The sequence below is a fragment of the Erinaceus europaeus genome, chromosome 7 (assembly GCF_950295315.1).
Source record: "Erinaceus europaeus chromosome 7, mEriEur2.1, whole genome shotgun sequence".
NCBI classification, from domain to species: domain Eukaryota; kingdom Metazoa; phylum Chordata; class Mammalia; order Eulipotyphla; family Erinaceidae; genus Erinaceus; species Erinaceus europaeus.
Genome location: NC_080168.1, coordinates 107,468,896 through 107,492,539, shown reverse-complemented (window position 1 = coordinate 107,492,539; position 23,644 = coordinate 107,468,896). Strand labels below are relative to the sequence as shown.

Here is a 23,644-nt window from a genome sequence, read left to right as displayed (position 1 = left end):
GGGGGGTCCTAGGGGGAGAGAAAAGGCGGAGCCTGGGAATTAGAATGGACAAGACTCTGGTCCAATCACTGAGGAAGCAGGCGGCTTGTGGGCGGAAACAAGGTGTGAGTGTCCAATGAGAGCGAGGCTTCGGAAACTGCGGATTCCTCCCCGCACCGACCCCCATCGGCGGGAAAGGCGAGAGGATTGGTGGCGAAGGCGGGGTAGCTCCCGGGCGACTAGAGCAAATCCTTGGGGCCTCGGGAGATAGAGAAGAGCGGGCCCTCACAGCCCTGTGATAAGAGAGTGATCGCCGGTCAAGAGGCCATTTGGTTAACTTGCGACATTCCAGGGCCAGCGTGGGGTCTCCATAGCCTTGTCCGAAGTGCGATGTGGAGGCCAGACATGGGCCTCATCCGGGCGGCGGTGAGTGAGGAGGTGCAAGGCCACAGAGTACCCACGTCAGAAGCGACAACCACCATCACCACCACCACCACCACCACCACCCACACACACTCGCTGGGCTGGGCTGGGCTGGGCTGGGCTGGGCAGTTTGGAGACTTGCACAAGTTCCCAGATTTAATTTCCAGGAGGCTTATGCCAACTGTGACCAGTGCTGCGGTGTGTGTCACATTAGAAAAAGGAGCTGCTGGGGGGCGGGCGGTAGCACAGCTGGTTAAGCGCACATGGTGCGAAGCGCATAGGACCGGCAATAAGGATCCCGGTTCAAGATAATAATAACTACAACAACGATAAAACAAGGGCAACAAGGGGGGGGGAGCCTCCAGGAGCAGTGGATTCGTGGTTCAGGCACCGAGCCCCAACAATAAGTCTGGAGGCAAAAAAGAAAGAAAGGAAGGAAGGAAAGAAGGAAGGAAGGAGAAAGGATCTGCTGCTGGTGCAGGTTTTGACACAATAGTCTTAGGACACCCTGGTTTCTCATTTTACCTTTACTTGTTATCATTTTATTATTATTATTATTTTAACAGAACACTTCTTTTTTTTAAAGATTTTATTTATTAATGAGAAAGATAGGAGGAGAGAGAGAAAGAACCAGACATCACTCTGGTACATGTGCTGCCGGGGATTGAACTCAGGACCTCATGCTTGAGAGTTCAATGCTTTATCCACTGCGCCACCTCCCGGACCACCCAGAACACTTTTCATCTCTGGCATATAGTGGTACTAGTACTGAACCTGGGATCTTGGAGTTTAAGGCTGGAAAATCTGTTACATAAACCACAACGCTATCTCCCCAACTCTCTCAATTTACTTTTTAAAAAAATATATTCATTTTATTTATTCCCTTTTTGTTGCCCTTGTTGTTTTATTGTTGTAGTTATTACTGATGTCGTTGTTGTTGGATAGAACAGAGAGAAATGGAGAGAGGAGGGAAAGACAGAGAGGGGAGAGAAAGACAGACACCTGCAGACCTGCTTCACTGCTTCACTGTGAAGCGACTCCCCTGCAGGTGGGGAGCTAGGGGCTCAAACCGGATCCTTATGGTGGTCCTTGTCCTTTATGCTACATGTGTTTAACCCACTGTGCTACTGCCCGACTCCCTCATTTTACTTTTATTTGGTTGCTGGTTATAGGTTTGGGGATTTTTTTCACCAAAAAAACAAATCCCGGATTTGGGAGGTGGCTTGCTTAGTTGAACATACACTTTAACGTGCAAGGAAATGGTTCAAACCCCAGGAACCGCATGGTAGCACATCAGGGAAAACTCCGAGAACAGTGGAGCAGTGTTATATCTCCCTCCTTGTCTCTTACCCTGTATGTGTGTGTGTGTGTGTGTGTGTGTGTGTGTGATCTGCTGAGAATGGTAGAATCATGTATATATGTAAATCATTTACGTGTAATATATATATATATATTTTCCTCCTTTGATATTGGAGAAGTAGCTCAGTGGGTAAAGCATAAGACTTACTTTTAAAATAAGTAAAACTAAAAAAAAAAAGACTTACTTGATTGAGGTTCTTGCTTCCATACATGGCAGTTCATATATCCAAATTGTATTCTGGCCTCCAATTTCTCTCATAAAGTAAATATATAAAAGTTCATTGATTTTCATAGAGACAGAGAAACACCAGAGCACTGTTCAGTTGAGGCATGGGGTGTTGCACTTGTGATCAGGCATAAGTCTGGCACATCTCCCCTGGCCTTAAAATTTAAAAATTAATATATAATATATGTGTCATTAAATGCTCCCAAATTTTTAGCTATTTAATTGCCACCTGGAGGCATGCCTACTCAAGGCCCTAGGTTCATTCCCCAGAGTGGCATATACATTTTTTAAAAATATCTTACTTATTTATTGGATAGAGACAGAAGTTGATAGGGAAAGGAAAGATAGGGATATACACACACACACCTTCAGTTTTCCCCTACAGGTGGGGACTAGGGGCTTGAAACTGTGTACTTGCACACTGTAGCATGTTCGCTCTACCAGGTACACCACTGCCCAATCCCATGAAAAAATAAAATTAAATGCGATAACTCAGCTAACAAGTACCTGAGGTAACAATTAGACACAAATCTCTGACTAGAAGACTCTATCTTACAGCTCTTCCCCCAAATTAAGCATTGAATTGAATCATTCTAGAAATTGATCCTCTTCCTAAAGGAATATTTTATGTGGAAGCATTATGATACAGTATCAAGATTACTTTAGAAGCTAACTTATGTGGTCCGGGAGGTGGCGCAGTAGCTAAGGCACTACACTCTCATGCATGAGGTCCTGAGTTTGATCCCTGGCAGCACATGTACCAGAGTAATGTCTGGTTCTTTCTCTCTCTCCTATCTTTCTCATTAATAAATAAATAAAATCTTTCTTTAAAAAAATCTTTAAAAAAGAAGCTAACTTATACCTCAGCAGGTAGAACACACACCTGTGAATTCACTCAAGCATCATGCAGTAGCACCATGGAATATCATCGGGGGTGGGGGAACTCCTTGAATTGTGGAGAGGCACTTTAGGGGGCCAGGCAGTGGCACACCTGGTTAAGTGCACAGCTTACAGTGCACAAGGATCCAGATTCAAGCCCTTGGTCTCCACCTGCAGGGGGAAAATTTCATGAGTGATAGGTAAATCAGGGATGCAGGTCTCTGTCTCTTTCCCTCTCTATCTCCCCCTCCCCTCTCAATTTCTGTCTCTATCAGTAAATAAAAATTTTTAAGAATTTTTTTTTTTAATTTTTAAATTTATTAATGAGAAAGATAGGAGGAGAGAAAAAGAACCAGACATTGCTCTGGCACATGTCCTGATGGGGATTGAACTCAGGACCTCCTGCTTGAGAGTCCAAAGCTTTATCACTGTGCCACCTCCCAGACCACTAAAGAATTTATTTATTTATTCATGAGAAAGATTGGAGGAGAGAAAGAACCAGACATCACTCTGGTACATGTGCTGCTGGGGATCGAACTCAGGACCTCATGGTTGAGTACCTAGTGCTTTATCCACTGTGCCACCTCCCGGACCACATAACTTTTTTTTTTTTAAAGAGGTACTTTAGTGTCTCTCCTTCTCTTTTCCTCTCTCTCTAAATTCTTGGAATACAGAAGTTGGGCCATGGAGACTACTCAGTGGTGTCCGGCAAGCAAGCAGTCTTCAGTTCATTGCAAGGTCTTCATGGAAAAAAGGAGTGTGCTTTGTGGAAAGACCATTCTTGTTTGTCTTGCTAAGACTTAGAGAGTGGTCCAGGCAGTGGTGTACTGGATAAGGCATTGGACTCTCAAGCATGAAGTCTTGAGTTCAAACCCCAGCAGCACATGTACCAGAGTGATATCTTGTTCTTTCTCTCTCTCCTGTCAATTCTCATGAATAAATAAAATCTTTAAAAACAAAAAGAGAAAAAGAAAAAGAAAGAAACCAAATAGACTGTGTTTATTTGCTTTCCTCTTCTACAGGCCCTGGAGACCCTTCCTCTCTGCCCTGTCTTTTCTGTCAGTATGTCTTAATTCAGGACTTGGGATGCATTGGATCGACCTGCTCGTGGTACATCCCATGAGTACCCATTCATTGGGGAAACTGACGATCCTTCCTAGCCGACTGAATCCACATGGATCCCAGTCACTTTCAAAGCCAGCAACAAGAAGCTCCTGACAGCTTTCAACCTGACCTGTTGACTGGCTATGGAAGAAGGGCAAACGCTAGAAGAAGAAGAATTCAGGACTTCATCTTCATGCATGATTTTACCCATAACTTCCTTTTAGAAGGTTCTGGATTTCAGTACTTTGTATAAACTCTAGCCAACATTACTTTTTCCAAACATAACAGACTAATCTTATTATTTTGTAGAAATGTTATTTCTCTGGGACTTCTTGAGAAAACTCCCATATGGTAGGAAATTTCTAAACATTACCCAGAAGTTATTTGCTTCCTTTTATTTCCTGGCCCTGCTCTTTTGAATTAGTTTTGATTAATCAGTAGTAAGTTCCTCAGTCTCCCTGCACCTGTCCCAGAATTGGAACAGATGGGCAGTAAAGAAAAGTACCTGTAGAAGGGAAATTGTTTGCACAGGGTATCAGCCTCCAGCTGCACTTTGACCTTTTGGACTAATCCCACTATAATATTGCTGCCTTGTGACTTGGGAGGCCCTACCCAGTATGTAAACTATAAACTATTCAAGAAGAAGTTTGTCTTCCTGAATTGTTAAAAGGTGATAGGGTCAAGTCCTCTCCTTTGTTTCTTATTTTAAAAGGGTCTATCAAGTTAAATCTGTGTAAAAAAAAAAAAAAAGAGCCAAAGGGGCTGGGCAGTAGGGCACCTGGTTAAATGCACATAGAGCCAGGTTCAAGCCCCCAGCACCCCACCTGCAGCAGGGACACCTCACAAGCTGCTAAGCAGATGCGCAGATCTTTCTCTGTCCCTCTTTACCTCCTTCTTCTCACTCAGTTTCTCTCTGTCTTATCCAATAAAATGGAATAAATGGGGAGCTGGGAGGTGATGCTATGGATAAGGCATTGGACTCTCAAGTGTGAGGTCCTGAGTTCTATCCCTGGCAGAACATGTATCATAATGATGTATGGTTTCTCTCTCCTATCTTTCTTATTAATGAATAAAATCTTGGGAATTGGGTGGTAACGCAGCGGGTTAAGCACAGGTGGCGTGAAGTGCAAGGACCGGCATAAGGATCCTAGTTCGAGCCCCAGGCTCCCCACCTGCAGGGGAATAGCTTCACAGGCGGTGAAGGAGGTCTACAGGTGTCTATCTTTCTCTCCCCCTCTCTGTCTTCCCCTGCTCTCTCCACTTCTCTCTGTCCTATCCAACAGCAATAGCTATAACAACGATAAGAAGAAAAACAACAAGGGCAACAAAAATGGGAAAAATGGCCTCCAGGAGCAGAGGATTCGTGGTGCAGGAACCAAGCCCCAGCATTACCACTGGAGGGAGAAAAAAAAAGGTATAAAATGAGAGAGAGAAATAGAAGAGATAGGAGATAAGAGAGAGAGTCAGATTCTTCCCTCACCCATGAAGTTATTGTTGGCCTTGTGTTGCCAGGGATTGAGCTTAGTGCCTCACACATGCAACATTGGCAAGCAGCTGCTGAATCACCTCTCTGTTCCACAGTGTTTATGTCTGAAGAACATAATTTGTGATTTAGAGACTCTCATTTATTATTTCTGGATGGTAGCTATGATGCTAATTTAAATGAAAGATTGTTTTACATAACTTATTTTTACTTTAATTTTCTTTTAAAAATATTTATTATTTATTCCCTTTTGTTGCCCTTGTTTTATTGTTGTAGTTATTATTGATGTAGTAGTTGTTGGATAGAACAGAGAGAAGTGGAGAGAGGAGGGGAGGACAGAGAGGGGGAGAGAAAGATAAATACCTGCAGACCTGCTTCACCACCTGTGAAGCGACTCCCTTGCAGGTGGAGAGCCGGAGGCTTGAACCAGGATCCTTACGCCGGTCCTTATGCTTGTGCCACGTACGCTTAACTCACTGCACTACCAACTGACTCCCTACTTTAATTTTCATTTTGCTAATGATATTACTGGTACATACTCTCTCCTACATTAGTTTCTTTTTTTTCCCTCTTTTTCCTTTCTAGTGATTTAAATTTTTTTTAATCTTTATTTATTTATTGGATAGAGACAGCCAGAAATTGAGAGAGAAGGGTTGGTTAGAGAGGAAAAGAGACAGAGACACCTGCAGCACTGCTTTCCCCCTGCAGATGGGGACTGGAGACTCGAAACTGGGTCCTTGCTCATTGTAACATGTGCACTCAACCAAGTGCACCACCACCCAGCTCCTCTAGTGATTTTTTACATGTTTATTTATTCCCTTTTTGTTGCCCTTGTTGTTTTATTGTTGTAGTTTTTACTGATGTCATCGTTGTTGGATAGGACAGAGAGAAATGGAGAGAGGAGGGGAGGACAGAGAGGGGAGAGAAAGACAGACACCTGCAAACCTGCTTCACCGCTTGTGAAACAACCCCACCCCCGCTGGTGGGGAGCTGGGGGCTCAAACCGGGATCCATTAAGTGCCACCTGCGCTTAACCCGCTGCGCTACCAACTGACTCCCTTTTTTTTTTTTTTTTTTTTTACCAGAGCACTGCTCAGCTCTGCTTCAAAAACTTCAGGCATGAAAGTCTTTTTGCATAACCATTATGCTAGCTTCCCCACCCAGTGTTTCCTTTTGTAAGAGATAGCCTTGCCTCAGGGGGGAAAAAACTAGTATAGCCACAGGCCCTTTGGAATGTAACTAAAATATCCCTGCTAGCTATCTACAAAACGGAGGACCCCCCCCCCCCAACTCTTCATCCGCACTATTCCGGCTTTTACGTTCATGATTAGTCAACAATTTTTTTGGCTTTATGTGTTAACTCTCTTTTCAGCCACTAGGTTCCAGATGTTAGCATGATGCCAACCTTCCCTGGACAGACAACCCCACCAATGCGTCCTGGAGCCCCACTTCCCCAGAGACTCAACCTACTAGGGAAAGAAGACAGGCGGGGAGTATGGATGGACCTGTCAACGCCCATGCTCAGCGGGGAAGCAACTACGGAAACCAGACCTTCCACCTTCTGCACCCCACAATGACCTTGGGTCCATACTCCCAGAAGGTTAAAGAATAGGAAAGCTATGGCACCAAAGTAAAAGACTCTGGGGTGGGTAGGTGGGTGGAGAGAATACAGGTCCAAGAAGGATGACAGAGAACCTAGTGGGGGTTGTATTGTTATATGGGAATCTGGGGAATGTTATGCATGTACAAACTATTGTACTTACTGTTGAATGTAAAACATTAATTCCCCAATAAAAAAAATAAAAACTAAATTAAAAAAAAGAATAGGAAAGCTATCAGGGGAGGGGATGGGATACGGAGATCTGGTGGTGGAAATTGTGTGGAATTGTACCCCTCTTATCCTATGGTTTTGTCAGTGTTTCCTTTTTATTTTTATTTTTATTTTTTTATTAAAGAAAGGATTAATTAACAAAACCATAGGGTAGGAGGGGTACAACTCCACACAATTCCCACCGCCCAATAGTGTTTCCTTTTTATTAATAAATTTTAAATAAAGATAGCCTTGCATTTTTTTAAAATTTTTTTTTAATTTTTTTATTTTTTATTTAAGAAAGGATTAATTAACAAAACCATAGGGTAGGATTTTTTTAATTTTTTATTTAAGAAAGGATTAGTGAACAAAAGCATAAGGTAGGAGGGGTACAACTGCACACAATTCCCACCACCCGATCCCCATAACCCACTCCCTCCCATGGTAGCTTTCCCATTCTCTATCCCTCTGGGAGCATGGACCCAGGGTCGTTGTGGGTTGCAGAAGGTAGAAGGTCTGGCTTCTGTAGTTGCTTCCCCAGCCTTGCATTTTTATTAAGTAAGATACATGTGCTGGGAAACCTGATGTAATCATCTTGTAGTCACTTAATAAATATCTTCCTTTTGGTGATCTGGGAGGTGGCACAGTGGATAAAGCAGTAGACTCTCAAGCATGAGGTCTTGTGTTCAGTCACTGGCAGCACATGTACTAGAGTGATATCTGCTTCTTTCTTTCCCTCTCTCCTCCTATCTTTCTCATTAATACATAAATAATATCTTTAAAAAAATAAAATATGTGGTCCGGAAGGTGGCGCAGTGGCTAAGGCACCAGAATCTCAAGCATGAGTTCCTGAGTTCGATCCCCGGCAGCACATGTACCAGAGTGATGGCTGGTTCTTTCTCTCCTCCTATCTTTCTCATGAATAAATAAATTCTTTAAAAAAAATTAAAAAATAAAATAAAGGGAGTCGGGCGGTAGCGCAGTGGGTTAAGTGCACGTGGTGCCAAGCATAAGGGCCAGCATAAGAATCCCAGTTCGAGCCCCCAGCTCCCCACCTGAAGGGGAGTCGCTTCACAGGCAGTGAAGCAGGTCTGCGGGTGTCTGTCTTTCTCTCCCCCTCTCTGTTTTCCCCTCCTCTCTCTATTTCTCTCTGTCCTATCCAACATCAATAACAATAACTACAACAATAAAAAACAACAAGGGCAACAAAAGGGAAAATAAATATAAAAAATAAATACAATAGGGGAGTCGGGTGGTAGCACAGCTGGTTAAGCACACGTGGCGCAAAGCGCAAGGACTGGCTAAAGGATCCCGGTTTGAGCCCCAACTCCCCACCTGCAGGGGGCGTCGCTTCGCAAGCGGTGAAGCAGGTCTGCAGGTGTCTTTCTCTCCCCTTCTCTGTCTTCCCCTCCTCTCTCCATTTCTCTCTGTCCTGTTCAGCAACAACATCAATAACAACAATAATAACCACAACAATGATAAAACAACAAGGGCAACAAAAAAGGAAAATAAATATTTTAAAATAAATTAAATAAAATATATATTTCTTTTGTTTTTTAAATATTTTATTTATTTCTTATTGAATAGAGACAGAGAAAAATTGAGAGAGATGGGAGATAGAGAGATTGAAAGAGACAGACACCTGCAGCTCTGCTTCACCACTTGTGAAGCTTTCCCCCTGCAGGTGGGGACCAGGGGCTTGAACCCAGGTCCTTGCATACTGTAATGCAAGTGCTTGACCAGGTCCGCCACCACCTGTCCCAAATATCTTTCTTTTGGAGCTGTGAGGTCTTGCACCTGATTGAGCAACACCAAGCAAGCCGCCTCTCAATTTCTCTGTCTATTCAAAATAAATAATTTTTTAAAATTTTAAATGATTTATTTTAAAATAATGTGGAAATTTAAAACATCCTCTTTTTTAAAGATTTTTTTTTCATGTGTGAGAGAGAACAACAGTCATTTCGGGTATGTGGTGGTGGGGATTGAATCTGGGGTTTTGGGGACTCTAGGCATAAAAATGAAGTGCTCTAATGCAGAGCTATCTTTCCAATCCTCTTGTTTTTCAGTGTGACACTGGAAAATGAACTGAGGAACTCCCGGGCTCAAAAATATTTTGTTGGGAGTCGGGCTGTAGCACAGCTGATTAAGCGCAGGTGGCACAAAGCACAAGGACCGGCATAAGGATCCCGGTTCGAACCCCGGCTCCCCACCTGCAGGGGAGTCGCTTCACAGGTGGTGAAGCAGGTCTGCAGGTGTCTTTCTCTCCTCCTCTCTGTCTTCCCCTCCTCTCTCCATTTCTCTCTGTCCTATCCAACAACAACAACAACAATAATAACTGCAACAATAAAACAACAAGGGCAACAAAAGGGAATAAATAAATTAAATAAATATTTTTAAAAAATTTAAAATATTTTGTTATTCTATATACTTAAAGAGGAAGAGAGAGCTGAAAGAGGGAATGAGACATGGAGGGAAAGGAGAGAAAGGCACACCAAAGCATTGCCCCACCATCCATAGAACTCCACTGGTTCTATTCATGTTGTCAGAGATCAATTTTAGGGCATCACTCTTGGTACGGCATCACTTTGCTCTCTGAGGTATGTATCATAGGTAAGTCCTTCAGTGAATATATTCTCTGATTTAGTGTGTCAGAATTGGAGTTAGGGAATACAGGGGAAAAATTAGGGTTTCTATGGCTGGGACTCTTATCAAGTGTAGGGTTTGAGCCCCTGGCCACCACACGGAAACTTCCTGCAGCAGAGAAATGTCACAAATGATGGAGCAGCATCTCTCTGTTTCTCACCCTTTATGTGGAAGGGAGAGAAAAGGCACAAAAAAAAAAAAAAAAAACAGTGAAGGGTGAGGGTATAGAATAATGGTTATGCAAAGAGACTTTCATGCCTGAGGCTCTCAAGGTCATGCAAAGAGACTCTCATGCCTGTGGCTCCATAATTCCAGGTTCAATCCCCTACACCACCATAAACCAGAACTGAGCTGTGCTCTGGTAACAATACAAAATAAAAGTAAAAAAAAAAAACACCACTAGTGAAGCCCTCTTGACCAAAAAAAAAAAAAAAAAGTGTCTGACTAATGGAATGGAAGAAATGAAAAAGCCACACAGTATGAAAAAGCCAATATTTAAAACTGCTAATGAGAAATGAAGAAGTCGGGGGCCAGGAAGTGGTGCACCAGATTCTTCTTCTAGCGTTTGCCCTTCTTCCGTAGCCAGTCAACAGCATCAGGTTGAGCCTGATGTAAAGTTTCGAGACCTCCTTTGAATCTGGAGAGGTGGCAGTCGTTGACTATGTGGGTCATAGTCGGTCTGGAGCCGCAGGGGCAGTTCGGGTCGTCTCTGGCTCCTGCACCAGATTAATCGTACATAGCACAAAGCACAAAGACGCCTGCGATGATCTGGGTTCAAGTCCTGGGCTCCCCACATGCAGGAGGGTTATTTCACAAGCAGTGAAGCAGGTCTGCAGGTGTTTATGTTTCTCTCCTCCTCTGTCTTCCCCTCTACCCTCAATTTCTCTCTGTCCTATCCAACAACAACAGCAGCAGTAGCAACAATGGAAAAAAGATGGCCGCCAGAAACAGTGGATTCCTAGTGCAGGCACCGAGCCCCAGTGTTAACACTGGAGGCAAAGGAAGGAATGAAGGAAGGAAGGAGGGAGGGAATATGAAGAAGGAGGAGGAGGAGAAAAAGAAAGAGAAGGAAAAGGAGAAGGAGGAGAAGAAGTAGTAGTAGTATAAGGAAGGGGCAACCAACTAGTCTCAGGGTAAAAGGCCACTGAGATAAAAAGAGAGGGACTCAAGGAATGTTGATGAGGAATGTTAACTCTAAGAAGAACAAACAGTAGGTGTTCACAGAGGGTTCTCTGCAAGAACACACACAGCATGAAAGGAATATCAGAGGGGCTCTGGATGCTTTGGTTCGAGTCAAAACTTAGTTGGATGTGAAAATTGGTAGGAAAAAAAAAAGAAACGGGTGGGGGTAGATAGCACAATGGTTATGCAAAGAGACTTTCATGCCTGAGGTTCCAAGTCCCAAGTTCAAGCCCCCACATCACCAAAAACCAGAGCTGAGCAGTGCTCTGGTTAGAAAAAAAGGGAGGGAGTCAGGCAGTAGCACAGTGGGTTAAGCACATGTGGCACAAAGCACAAGGACTGGAGGAACAATTCCGGTTTGAGCCCCCGCTCCCCACCTGCAGGGGAGTCGCTTCACAGGTGGTGAGGCAGGTCTGCAGGTGTCTGTCTTTCTCTCCCCCTCTCTGCCTTCCCCCTTCTCTCCATTTCTCTCTGTCCTATCCAACAATGACAGAAAGGAAGGAAAGAGCACAGCGGGTTAAGCGCACGTGGTGCTAAGCTAAGACCACCATAAGGGTCCTGGTTCAAACCCCCGGCTTCCCACCTGCAGGGGAGTCGCTTCACAGGCAGTGAAGCAGGTCTGCAGGTGTCTATCTTTCTCTCCCCCTGTCTTCCCCTCCCCTCTCCATTTCTCTCTGTCCTATCCAACAACAATGACATCAATAACAACAACAATAATAACTACAACAATAAAACAACAAGGGCAACAAAAGGGAATAAATAAAAAATTTTTTAAATTTAAAAAAAGAAAGGAAGGAGAGAAAGAAAGGACTACAACAAGGGCAAAAAAAAAGGGCAAGTAAATAAATATTAAAAAAAACAACAGAAAGGAAGGAAGGAAGACTGCAAAGCCCAAGGACCGGTGTAAGAATCCCGGTTCAGTCCAGGAGGTGGCGCAGTGGATAAAGCATTTGACTCTCAAACATGAGGTCCTGCGTTTGATCCCCAGCAGCACATGTGCCAGAGTGATGTCTGGTTCTTTCTCTCCTCCTATCTTTCTCATGAATAAATAAATACAATCTTAAGAAAAAAAAAAAGAATCCCAGTTCGAGCCCCCGGCTCCCCACCTAATAGGACTTCATAGGCGGTGAAGCAGGTCTGCAGGTGTCTGTCTTTCTCTCCCTCTCTGTCTTCCCCTCCTCTCTCCATTTCTCTCTGTCCTATCCAACAACGACAACAATAATAACTACAACAATAAAACAACAAGGGCAACAAAAGGGAATAAACGAATATTTTAAAAAGAGAGAGAAAGAGAAACTGAAGATATAAGTGAGGGGCTGCAGTTTGAAGATTTGGGGGCCAGACATGAAGCTCGGGAGTAGAGCGCATGCTTCCCTTGTTGGAGTCCCTGCACCACAAAGGGGTTTCAACATGAAAATGAGAATATTTAGCTACCAGGGCTGGGCAGTGGCCACGTGGTTAAGCACATATATTACCAAGTGTAAGGACCCAGGTTCAAGCCTGGGTCACTCCCCACTTTACAAGCGGTGAAGCAGGTCTGCAGCTATCTCTCTCTCTCTCTCTGTCCCAGAGCACTACTCAGCTCTGGTTTACGGTGGTATGGGGGATTGAACCTGGGACCTTGGATTGAAAGAGCTTCTTTGCATAACCATTATGCTATCTACCCCTGCCCTCTCTCTCTCCCTCTTTCTATCTCCCTATCCTCTCTCAATTTCTCTCTGTCCTATCTAGTAAAAATTAGAGGGGGTGGAGAATGGTCTCTGGGAACGGTGGATTCATAATGCCAGCACTGAGACCCAAAAATAACCTTGGTGAAATAATAATAATAACTACCTTCTAAAGTCCATAATCAACGTTCTTTTCTGCTTTTGTGGCACTAAGATCACACACATGTGTGAATTAACTATTTCAGACTGCCTTTTTCATTAAGAGAGAAACAGGCAGAGAGAGTGTCACAGACCATAGCAATGAATTATCTCAGTGCCATAGCACCTCCCATGTGGTTCCAGGGCTCAAACCCAGGCTATATATTCCCTCCCAGATGAACTATCTTGCTTACCTGAGATTTCCCAACTTAGGGCAGCAAATGCTAATACTCAGTTTAAATGTCAAACTTCTGATATTGACATACAAATTAATTCTATGTTGTTTCCCCAGTTTTGGCCCAGTGGTGCACTACCTACTATACCCAGGTGGTGGCAGTGTTCGACTATTCATTGGGAATTCACTTGACTGAAGCGATTGTTTAAAATTGTTTTTGCAAGGCAACAAAAGGGAATAAATAAATATTTAAAAAAAAATAAAATTGATTTTGCTTGCCACCGGGGTTATCAGTGGGGCTCAGTGCCAGCACTAGGAATTCACCACTCCTGGTGGCCTTTTTTTCTTTTTTTGCTTTTTCTTTTTAAAGACCTTTTTTCTTCTTTTGTTGCCCTTGTTTTTTTATTGTTGTTGTAGTTATTACTGTTATTGATGTCGTAGTTGTTGGATAGGACAGAGAGCAGAGAGAAATAGAGAGAGATAGGGAAGACAGACAGGGGGAGAGAAAGATAGACACCTGCGGACCTACTTTACAGCCTGTGAAGCCACGCCCCTGCAGTTAGTGAGCCGGCCTCGAACCGGGATTCTTAAGCCGGTCCTTGCGCTTCGCGCCATGTGCGCTTAACCTGCTGTGCTACTGCTCGACTCCCGCTTTTTCTTTTTAATTTATTTGACAGGAAAGACAAACTGAGGGGAAGGAGAAGGGAGATAGGTAAAGGGATACCTGTAGACCTACTTCACTGTTCATGAAGCGTACCCCTGAAGGTGGGGAGCAGGGACTCAAGCCTGGGTCCTTGCACATGGTGATATGTGCCCTTAACCGGGTATGCTCAGCCCTCCTTAAAGTCCTTTCAGTCAACTTTTTTTTAAAAAAAAAATTTAATTTGGGGTGTCAGGCGGTAGCGCAGCGGGTTAAGCGCCCGTGGTGCAAAACACAGACCGGCATAAGGATCCCGGTTCAAGCCCCCCGGCTCCCCACCTGCGGGGAGTCGCTTCACAGGCGGTGAAGCAGGTCTGCAGGTGTCTCTCTTTCTCTCTCCCTCTCTGTCTCTCCCTCCTCTCTCCATTTTTCTCTGTCCTATCTAACAACGACAACATCAACAACAATAACTAAAACAACAATAAAAACAACAAGGGCAACAAAAGGGAAAATAAATACAAGAAAAAAAATTTTAAAATATTTAATTTATTTATTCCCTTTTTGTTGCCCTTGTTTTTTTATTGTTGTAGTTATTATTATTGTTGTTATTGATGTCATCATTATTGGATAGGACAGAGAGAAATGGAGAGAGGAGAGGAAGACAGAGGGGGGAGAGAAAGACAGACACCTGCAGACCTGCTTCACTGCCTGTGAAGCGACTCCCCTGCAGGTGGGGAGCCGGGGGCTCGATCAGTTAACTTTTTTTTTAAAGCATACATTGTATTTAGGTATGAATGATATAATAATTAGTAACTGGTGAAAGAGTAGTGGCATATGCAACAGGTTTGTATTTTGAGATGCAGATTCAATCCTTAGCACTACCATAAGCCAGAACTGAGCTATGCTATGGTCAAAAAAAAAAAAAAAAAATTTAGTAACAGTCCAGAAGGTGGTACAGTGGATGAAGTGTTGGATTCACAGGATTGAACTCCCAGGGTTCAGTCCTTAGCATTGCATGTGCCAAGGTGATGCTCTGGTTCTCTTTTACTTTCTCTCATGTTAATAAATAAATCATCTTGTTAAAAAAAAAAAAAAAAAAGAAGCCAGGGAGCTGGGCAGTAGTGCAGTGGCTTAAGTGTACATGGTGCAAGGACTGGAGTAAAGATCCCAGTTTGAGCCCGGGCTCCTAACATGCAGGGGAGTGGTCGCTTCACAGGCAGTGAAGCAGGTCTGCAGGTGTCTATCTTTCTCTCTCCCTCGCTGTCTTCCCCTCTTCTCTCCATTTCTCTCTGTCCTATCCAATAACAACAGCAGTGACAACAATAACATTAACAACAAAGGCCACAAAATGGGATAAATGGCCTCCAGGCGCAGGGAATTTGTAGTGCAGGCACCGAGCCCCAGCAATAACCCTGGAGGAAAAAAAAAAAAAAAAAGCTTAAGCTTTCCCAAGAAAGCATTCTTCTTTTATTTTAATTATTTTTTTAAAGAATTTATTTATTTATTCATGAGAAAGATAGGAGAGAGAGAAAGAACCAGACATTGCTCTGGTATATGTGCTGCCAGGGATTGAACTCAGGACCTCATGCTTGAGAGCCCAATGTTTTATCCACTTTGCTATCTCCTGGAACACTATTTTTTCAATTTTTTTAAAAAAAATATTTATTTATTGAATAGACACAGCCAGAAATTGAGAGGGAAGGGAGTGATAGACAGGGAGAGAGGCACCTGCAGCCCTGCTCCACCACTTGTGAAGCTTTCCCCCTGCGGGTGGGGACTGGGGACTCGGACCTGGGTCCTTGCGCACTGTAACATGTGTGTTCAACCAGGTGCACCACCTCCCGGCCCCGATTTTTTCAATTATTATTATTATTATTTTTTTGCCAGAGCACTGCTCAGCTCTGTCTTATGATTGTACATGGGATTGAACCTGGGACCTCCAGAGCCTCAGGCATGAGGATCTCTGCATAATCATTATGCTGTCTCCCCGACCCATCCTTTTCAAATTTTATTTATTTGAGAGAAACAGGCAAAAATCAAGAGAAAAGGGGGAGATAGAGAAGTAGAAAGACAGAGAGACATCTGCAGCACTGCTGCACCACTTGCAAAACTTTCCCCCTGCTTGGTGGGGACCGGGGGCTTGATCCTGAGTCCTTTTGCATTATAACATGTACTCATGTTAAGATGTGCCACTGCCCAACTGCTCATTTTATTATTTCTTTATTGAGAGATTAATGTTTTACAATTGACAGTAAATACAATATTTTGTACATGTATAACATTTTTCATTTTTCCACACAGCAACACAACCCCCCCTGGGTCGGTCCTCTGCCATCCTGTTCCTGGACCTGAACCTCCCCTCCCCCACCCAACCCAGAGTCTTTTACTTCCGTGCAAAACACCAACTCCAGTCCAAGTTCTGCTTAGTTATTTTATTTTTTTTAATGTGTCACTAGAAAATAAATTCAGGGCAGCCCTGTTGCATTGCAGTGTGTACTCTATTGAATGAGCTAACTCTCAGTCTCCACTTTTTAAATCATTTTATTGGAAAAAACGATTATAGTTCTTACATAGGTAGGGGGGTAGGGATGGGGGGAACCAGAGGATCACTCTGGCACATCTGGTACAAAGAAACGAACTCTGTGGCGTATTGCACCAAAATAAAAGACTCTGGGGTGGATGGGTGGGTGGGGAGAATACAGGTCCATGAAAGATGATGAATGACATAGTGGGGGTTGTATTATTAAATGGGAATCTGGGGAATGTTATGCATGTACAAACTATTGTATTTACTGTTGAATGTAAAACATTAATTCCCCAATAAAGAAATAAATTATAAAAAAAGAAAAAAAAGAAAGGAACTCTGGACTTCATGCCTGTAAATCCAAGGCTATTCATGGCGACATCTACCTGGATGGACCTCTCTCTCCTTATTTTATTATTTATTTATTTTTACCAGAGCACTGCTCAGCTCTGGCTTATGGTGGTGCAGGGGATTGAACCTGGGACTTCAAAACCTCACATATAAGAGTCTTTTTACATAATCACTATGCTGTCTGCCCCACCCCCTCCCCTTTAAATTTGAAAATTGCTGGATTAAGTAGCAGGAATGGCCTCTTTTCCTTTTTTGGTGCTGTATAGGGGAATGAACTCAGGGTCTGGGCATGCCTGTTACCACTAAAGCGTCTCCAAAGCCCAATTTTAAAAAAATTTACTTTTACTTTTTTTTATTTAGAGAGGGAGTGCAAGGTAAGAGAGCTCTTTCTTTCCCTGCCACCAAGAGTGGCGGAGGCAGAGGCTGAGGTGCATTTAAGATTGGGCTCCACCTGTAACCCACTGCTGCGTCCACGAAAGGCTTTGCTGCTGGAGATGTAATGGATGTAAAGGCCGCTTTATTAGAGGTGCAGAGAACAGCCCTCATTCACAGTGGACTAGCACGTGGAATTTGTGGCTACCAAAGCCCATCTTTGTGTGTTTGTATCCAACTGCAATGAACCTATGTATGTCAGTTGGTAGAGGCTCTGTGCTGAACATCAAATCAACCTGATTAAGGTTGGTGACAACAAGAAACATAGGGAATGGGTGGGCCTCTGTAAAACTGACAGAGAAAGGAAACCTTGTAAAGTTGTTGCTTGCAGTTGTGTGGTAGTTAAGGACTACAACAAAAATCTCAGGACAAAGAAGTCATCAAAGAAGAATACTTCAAATGTGTGGTCTGAGAGGTGATGCAGTGGATAAAGCATTGGACTCTCAAACATGAGGTCCTGAGTTCAATCCCCATGTAGCACATGTACCAGAGTGGTGTCTGGTTCTTTTTCTCTCTCTCCTCCTATCTTTCTCATTAATAAATAATTTTTTAAATTTTTTATTTTATTTATTTATTCCCTTTTGTTACCCTTGTTGAAATATAATATTTTTTTTTAAAAAGTAATACTTCAGGGGCTGGGTAGTGGCACACCTGGTTGAGTGCATGTTACAATGCACATGCACAAGGACCCAAGTTCAAACCCCTGGTCCCCACCTGCAGTGAGAAAGCTTCACAAGTGGTGAAGAAGGGCCGCAAGTCTCTCTCTCTCTCCCTCTCTATCACCACCTTCTCTCTCGATTTCTGGCTATCTCTATTCAATAAATAAATAAAGGTGGTCTGGGAGATGGCACAGTAGATAAAGCATTGGATTCTCAACCATGAGGTCTTGAGTTCAATTCCTGGCAGCACATGTACCAGAGTGATGTCTGGTTCTCTCCTCCTACCTCTCTCATGAATAAATAAATAAATTCTTTAAAAAATAAATAAATAAAGATAATTGAATAATAATACTTCAAATGCAAGAAAAAAATAAAATTTGGCTCCTAAAAAAAGATTTAAGTGTTTCCTTTTTATGGTCCAGGAGGTGGTAGTGGATAAACCCCTGGACTCTTGAGCATGAGGTCTTAAATTCAATCCCTGGCAGCACATGTACCAGAGTTATGTCTGGCTCTTTCTCTCTCTCTCTGTCTCCTATATTTCTCATTAATAAGTAAAAATAAAAATAAAGAATGGGGAAATATGTGTTAAAATATGGTTTTAAAAAAAGAACACCAGAGAGACAGATGAGGGATACCTCAGCAATATTCCACCATAAATGGAGTTCTCCTGGTGCAATCCATAATGCTTTCAGTATGTAAACACAATACCTTGTGCATGATAAATGCATTCTACCTGGTGGACTGTCTTCCAGTCCCCATCCTTTTTAGTTTTATAACATCTTTCTAACACCTTACTCTGACATTGGGGGGAAAGGACTTGGGTATGAACCAACTCAAATGTAGTAGCACCATCTGCTGGCAGTTTCAAGTATAATTAAAGAATAATTGTGGGGGCCGGGCGGTGGCGCACTGGGTTAAGCGCACACAGTATGAAGTGCAAAGACCCGTGGAAGGATCGCAATTCGAGACCTGGGCTTCCCCACTTGCCAGGGGGGGTCACTTCACAAGCGGTGAAGCAGATCTCCCTCTCTCTAGTCCCTGCCCCTCTCAATTTCTCTCTGTTCTATCCATAAATCGAAATGATGGCCACAGGAGTAGTGGATTTGTAGTGCAGGCACCAAGCCCCAGTGATAACCTTGGAGGCCAAAAAAAAAAAAAAAAAAAAAAGAATTGCTAGTCTTGTGGCCCTAAAAACTTTGTTGTTGATGCTCTATTTTAAATTTTTACTTACTTGCTTACTAATGGGAGAGAAAGGGGAGAGAACTTCGGGGGTAGATAGCATAATGGCTATGCAAAGAGACTCTCATGCCTGAGGCTCCAAAGTACTAGGTTCAGTCCCCCCTCATCACCATAAACCAGAGCTGAGCAGTGCTCTGGTTAGAAAGAAAGAGAGCGGCAGGGGTAGATAGCATAATAGTTATGCAAAGAGACTCTCATGCCTGAGGCTCCAAAGTCCCAGGTTCAATCCCCTGCACCTCCATAAGCCGGAGCTGAACAGTGCTCTGGTAGAAAGGAAGAAAGAAAGAATCCCAGTTTGAGGTCCTGGCTCCCCCCAAAGGCAGTGAAGTAGGTCTGCAGGTGTCTTTCTCTCCCCATCTCTGTCCTCCCTCCTCTCTCCACTTCTCTTCCAATGCTCTGGTAAAAAAAAAAAAATAATAAGGGCCTCAATTATTATTTTTTTTAATTAATGAGAAAGATAAGAGGAGAGAGAGAAAGAACCAAACATCACTCTGGTACATGTGCTGCCAGGGATTGAACTCAGGACCTCATGCTTGAGAGACCAATGCTTTATCCACCGCACCATCTCCTGGACCACAGGGCCTCATGTTTTAAGTCCACATCTCTAACCACTGCACACCCCTAGGCTACAAACTCCCATGCTCTTTTTTTTTTTAGAGGAAGTTGAGGTATTTATTCACACAAGCACATAGAATAGTCAGTAAAAAGACACAAACTTACACAGGTAAAGACACCAGGGGCTCAGCTAAGACCTAGACACCCGGGGTGGGGGGGTTTGTCAGCTGAGGCCCACAAGCTGGAATGTCATGCTTGTGAACTCTCCCATACTCTATTAAAGCAGAGGTTTCTAACTATTTTTGGTTCTCCACTCCTCAGTTGTATTGATGGTTTTATTTCCCTAGAATCAGTTCAACTTACTAATTAGATGGTTTAAATAACTCAAAACTGCTCTATAATACCTAATTTATTATTATTATTTTTTGCCTCTAGGGTAATTGCTGGGTCTTGGTGCCTGCACCACAAATCCTCTGCTCCTGGAGGCCATTTTTCTCATTTTTGTTGCCCTTGTTTTTATTGTTATTGTTGTTATAGCTGTTGTTGTTGGATAGGACAGAGAGAAATGGAGAGAGGAGGGGAAGACAGAGAGGGAGAAAGATAGACAGACACCTGCAGACCTGCTTCACCGCCTGTGACGTGACCCCCCTGCAGGGGGGGAGCCAGAGCTCCAACTGGGATCCTTATGCCAGTCCTTGCGCCTTGTACCATGTGGACTTAACGCACTGTGCTAACCTGCCTGGCCCCCGATACCTAATATTTTTTCTGGAAAAGGTTCTAATTGAGGAATTTCTTTTTTTTTTTTTTAAAGATTTTTATTTATTTATGAGAAAGATAGGGAAGAGAAAGAACCAGACATCACTCTGGTACATGTGCTGCCAGGGATTGAACTCAGGACCTCATGCTTGAGAGTCTAGTGCCTTAGCCACTGCACCACCTCCTGGACCACATAATTGAGGAATTTCTTAGTGATCTCTTTCACAGGAATGGTTTACATTTTTTTGTTGTATTGGCATAGAAAGTATTATGAAATTTTATATGAAAAGAAGAAAAAATACTGTATTATATATAAAAACTTGTAAATTTTAACACATGTTCATTTTCTCACTTGGTCTATGTAATCCAGAAATAATGACTTGGTGCCAAAGGATTTTTGTTTGTTTGTTTGTTTTTGCATGTCCTCACTCAGGAGTTCCAGATGGTGAACTGATACTGGAACTCAGATCTTCTAATTTCTTTTCTTTTACCAGAACACTGCTTAGCTCTGGCTTGTAGTGGTGCAGGGGATTGAACCTGGGACTTTGGAACCTCAGGCATGAGACTTTCTTCCATAACTATTATGCTATCTACACCTGCCCTCTAATTTCTTACTTAGTTTATTTCCCTAAAAAGAAGATTCAGTACTTCCAACTGTTGTTTTTTTTTTTTCTATGACTATGGATCATAAACCCATTTTATTGCTCTTTTCTTCTTCAGATACAAAAATCTTAATAATGCAGATAACTGTAACCAGAAGAAAAAAAATCACCAAGTTCTTTTTTAATTATTAATTAATTTTTGCCACTAGGGTTTCTGCACCTGCACAATGCCACCACTCCTGGGGGACTCTTTCTGGTACATGTGCTACCGGGGATTGAACTCTGGACCTCATGGTTGAGAATCCAATGCTCCATCCAGTGCACCAAGGGACTCTTTTTTTTTTTTTTTTTAATTTTTAAGATTGAGGGTAATGGCCAGGGAAATAGCACAGCAGTTTAAACCACAGACTTTCATGGCTGAGGCTCTTAGATCCCAGGGAAGCTTCAGTGCTATGTTGTCTTTTCCTCTGTGTGCCTCTGTCTGAATTATGTTGGCTCATGATTTGTGTAATTGTGCATGCATGAGACCTCAGCTTTATATATATATATAAAAAAACCGTAGTAGTCCGGGAGGTGGCACAATGGCTAAGGCACTGGACTCTCAAGCATGAGGTTGAGAGATTGATCCCCAGCAGCAAATGTACCAGTGATGTCTGGTTCTCTCTCCTATCTTTCTCATGAATAAATACATAAATTCTTAGAGACAGTGTGTGTGTGTGTGTGTGTGTGTGTGTGTGTGTGGTGGGGAGGCAGAACTGTGGAATTAACTCAGGACCTCATACTTGCAAGTGCAGTGCTCTGAAACTCAGACCACTTAAAATTTAAACAACAATAATGACAATAATAACAATAGCAAGGGTACAAAGGCAACAAAAATGGGGAAAATGGTCTCCAGGTGCAGTGAATTAGCAGTGGAGGTACCGAGCCCCAGCAATAGCCCTGGAGGCAAAAAAAAATATTGGGGAATTAATGTTTTACATTCAACAGTAAATACAATAGTTTGTACATGCATAACATTCCTCAGTTTCCCATATTTTGGCTTCTTTTTGCCAGGTTTATTGCTGGGGCTCTGCGCTTGTACAAAGAATCCACTGCTCCTGGTGGCTTTATTTTTACTTTTGCCTCCAGGGTTATTGCTGGGGCTTGGTGCTGGCACTGCAAACCCACTGCTCCTGGTAGCCACTTCTGTTTTTTCGTAGTTGTGTCGAACCGGTATCCTTGCTCTGGTCCTTATGCTTTGCACTACATGCACTTAACCTGGTGCACTACTGCCTGGCCCACTGGCCTTTTAATTTTATTTATTTTTAATGAGAGAGGTACTAGAGCACTACTCAGCTCTGGTCTATGGTGGGTTGGGGATTGAACCTGGGACCTTAGAGCCTCAGGCATGAGAGCTTTTTGCATAAGCATTATGCTGTGTCCCAAGCCTGCCTTTTAAATATTTAAAAAAATATTTTATTTATTTTTTCATTGTTGTAGTTTATCTTTTTTCATCGTTGTAGTTATTACTGTTATTGATGTTGTTGTTGTTAGATAGGACAGAGAGAAATGGAGAGTGGAGGGGAAGACAGAGAGGATAGACACCAGCAGACCTGCTTCACCACTTGTGAAGCGACTCCCCTGCAGGTGGGGAGCCGGGGGCTCGAACCAGTATCCTTGCCCGTCCTTGTGGTTTGCACCATGTGTGCTTAACTCGCTGTGCTACCTACCACCTGACTCCCTTAAATTTTTTTAACTTATTTTTTCTATATTTTATTTATTAATGAGAAAGACAAGAGAGAAAGGAGATCACTCTAGTACATGTACTGCTGGGGATTGAGTTTAGAACCTCATGCTTGAGTGTCTAATGTTTTATCTACTGCGCCACCTTCTGGACCATCCTTTTTTTTTTTTAAACTTTCTATCTTATGTCTATTTATTTTTTTAATTTTTTAATTTATTTTTTTCTTTATTGGGGAAAATTTTATTTTAAAAACCACTTTTTTTCCTCTTTTGTTGCCCTTGTTTTGTTGTTGTAATTATTGTTGTTGTTATTGATGTCACTGTTGTTTGATAGGCCAGAGAGAAATGGAGAGAGGAAGACAGAGGGAGAAAGATAGACCCCTGCTGACCTGCTTCACCACCTGTGAAGCGACCCCTTGCAGGTGAGGAGTGGGGAGGGGGGCTCAAACAAGGATTCTTACCCTGGTCCTTGTGCTTGGCGCCACCTGTGCTTAACCCACTGCGCCCGAATCCCTCCCCCTTTTATACGTATTCTTTTTTGTTGCCCTTGATTTTATTTTTTAGTTATTGATGTGCCCACATAGTCAACGACTGCCACCTCTCCAGATTCAAAGGAGGTCTCGAAACTTTACATCAGGCTCAACCTGACGCTGTTGACTGGCTACGGAAGAAGGGCAAACGCTAGAAGAAGAAGAAGTTATTGATGTCATCGTTGTTGGATAGGACAGAGAGAAATGGAGAGAGGGAAGACAGGGGGAGAGAAAGATAAGACACCTGCAGTCCTGCTTCATCGCCTGCGAAGTGACTCCCCTGCAGGTGGGGAGCTGGCGACTCAAACCAGGATCCTTAGAACATATCGAATCACTTCCTCAGATGATGATTTACATCACTTAACTTGATTCATAACTGCCTCATACTAATGTTATATTGTTTTTCTCATACACTGAGATACTAGACTAGACCCTAGATTGTTTTTGACTCTGAGGAGGATGAAGTAGAGTTGAAGGAAGATGTAGAGATGATTTTTTTTTTTAAA

The 23,644-nt window shown here is 42.9% G+C and overlaps 2 long non-coding RNA genes and 1 pseudogene across 2 annotated transcripts; 2 read left to right on the top strand and 1 right to left on the bottom strand.

Annotated features, from left to right (window-relative positions):
• Positions 1-9,909: 9,909 nt before the first annotated feature.
• On the top strand, positions 9,910-10,359 carry LOC132539307 (uncharacterized). The gene is made up of 2 exons (XR_009550564.1): positions 9,910-10,141; positions 10,179-10,359. It is a non-coding gene; the product is annotated as an uncharacterized LOC132539307 (long non-coding RNA).
• A 6,765-nt stretch (positions 10,360-17,124) lies between these two features.
• LOC107523075 (small ribosomal subunit protein eS12-like) lies at positions 17,125-17,487 on the top strand (annotated as a pseudogene).
• A 2,459-nt stretch (positions 17,488-19,946) lies between these two features.
• LOC132539306 (uncharacterized) lies at positions 19,947-21,832 on the bottom strand. The gene is made up of 2 exons (XR_009550563.1): positions 20,478-21,832; positions 19,947-20,305 (listed from the first exon to the last, which is right to left on the bottom strand). It is a non-coding gene; the product is annotated as an uncharacterized LOC132539306 (long non-coding RNA).
• Positions 21,833-23,644: the final 1,812 nt, after the last annotated feature.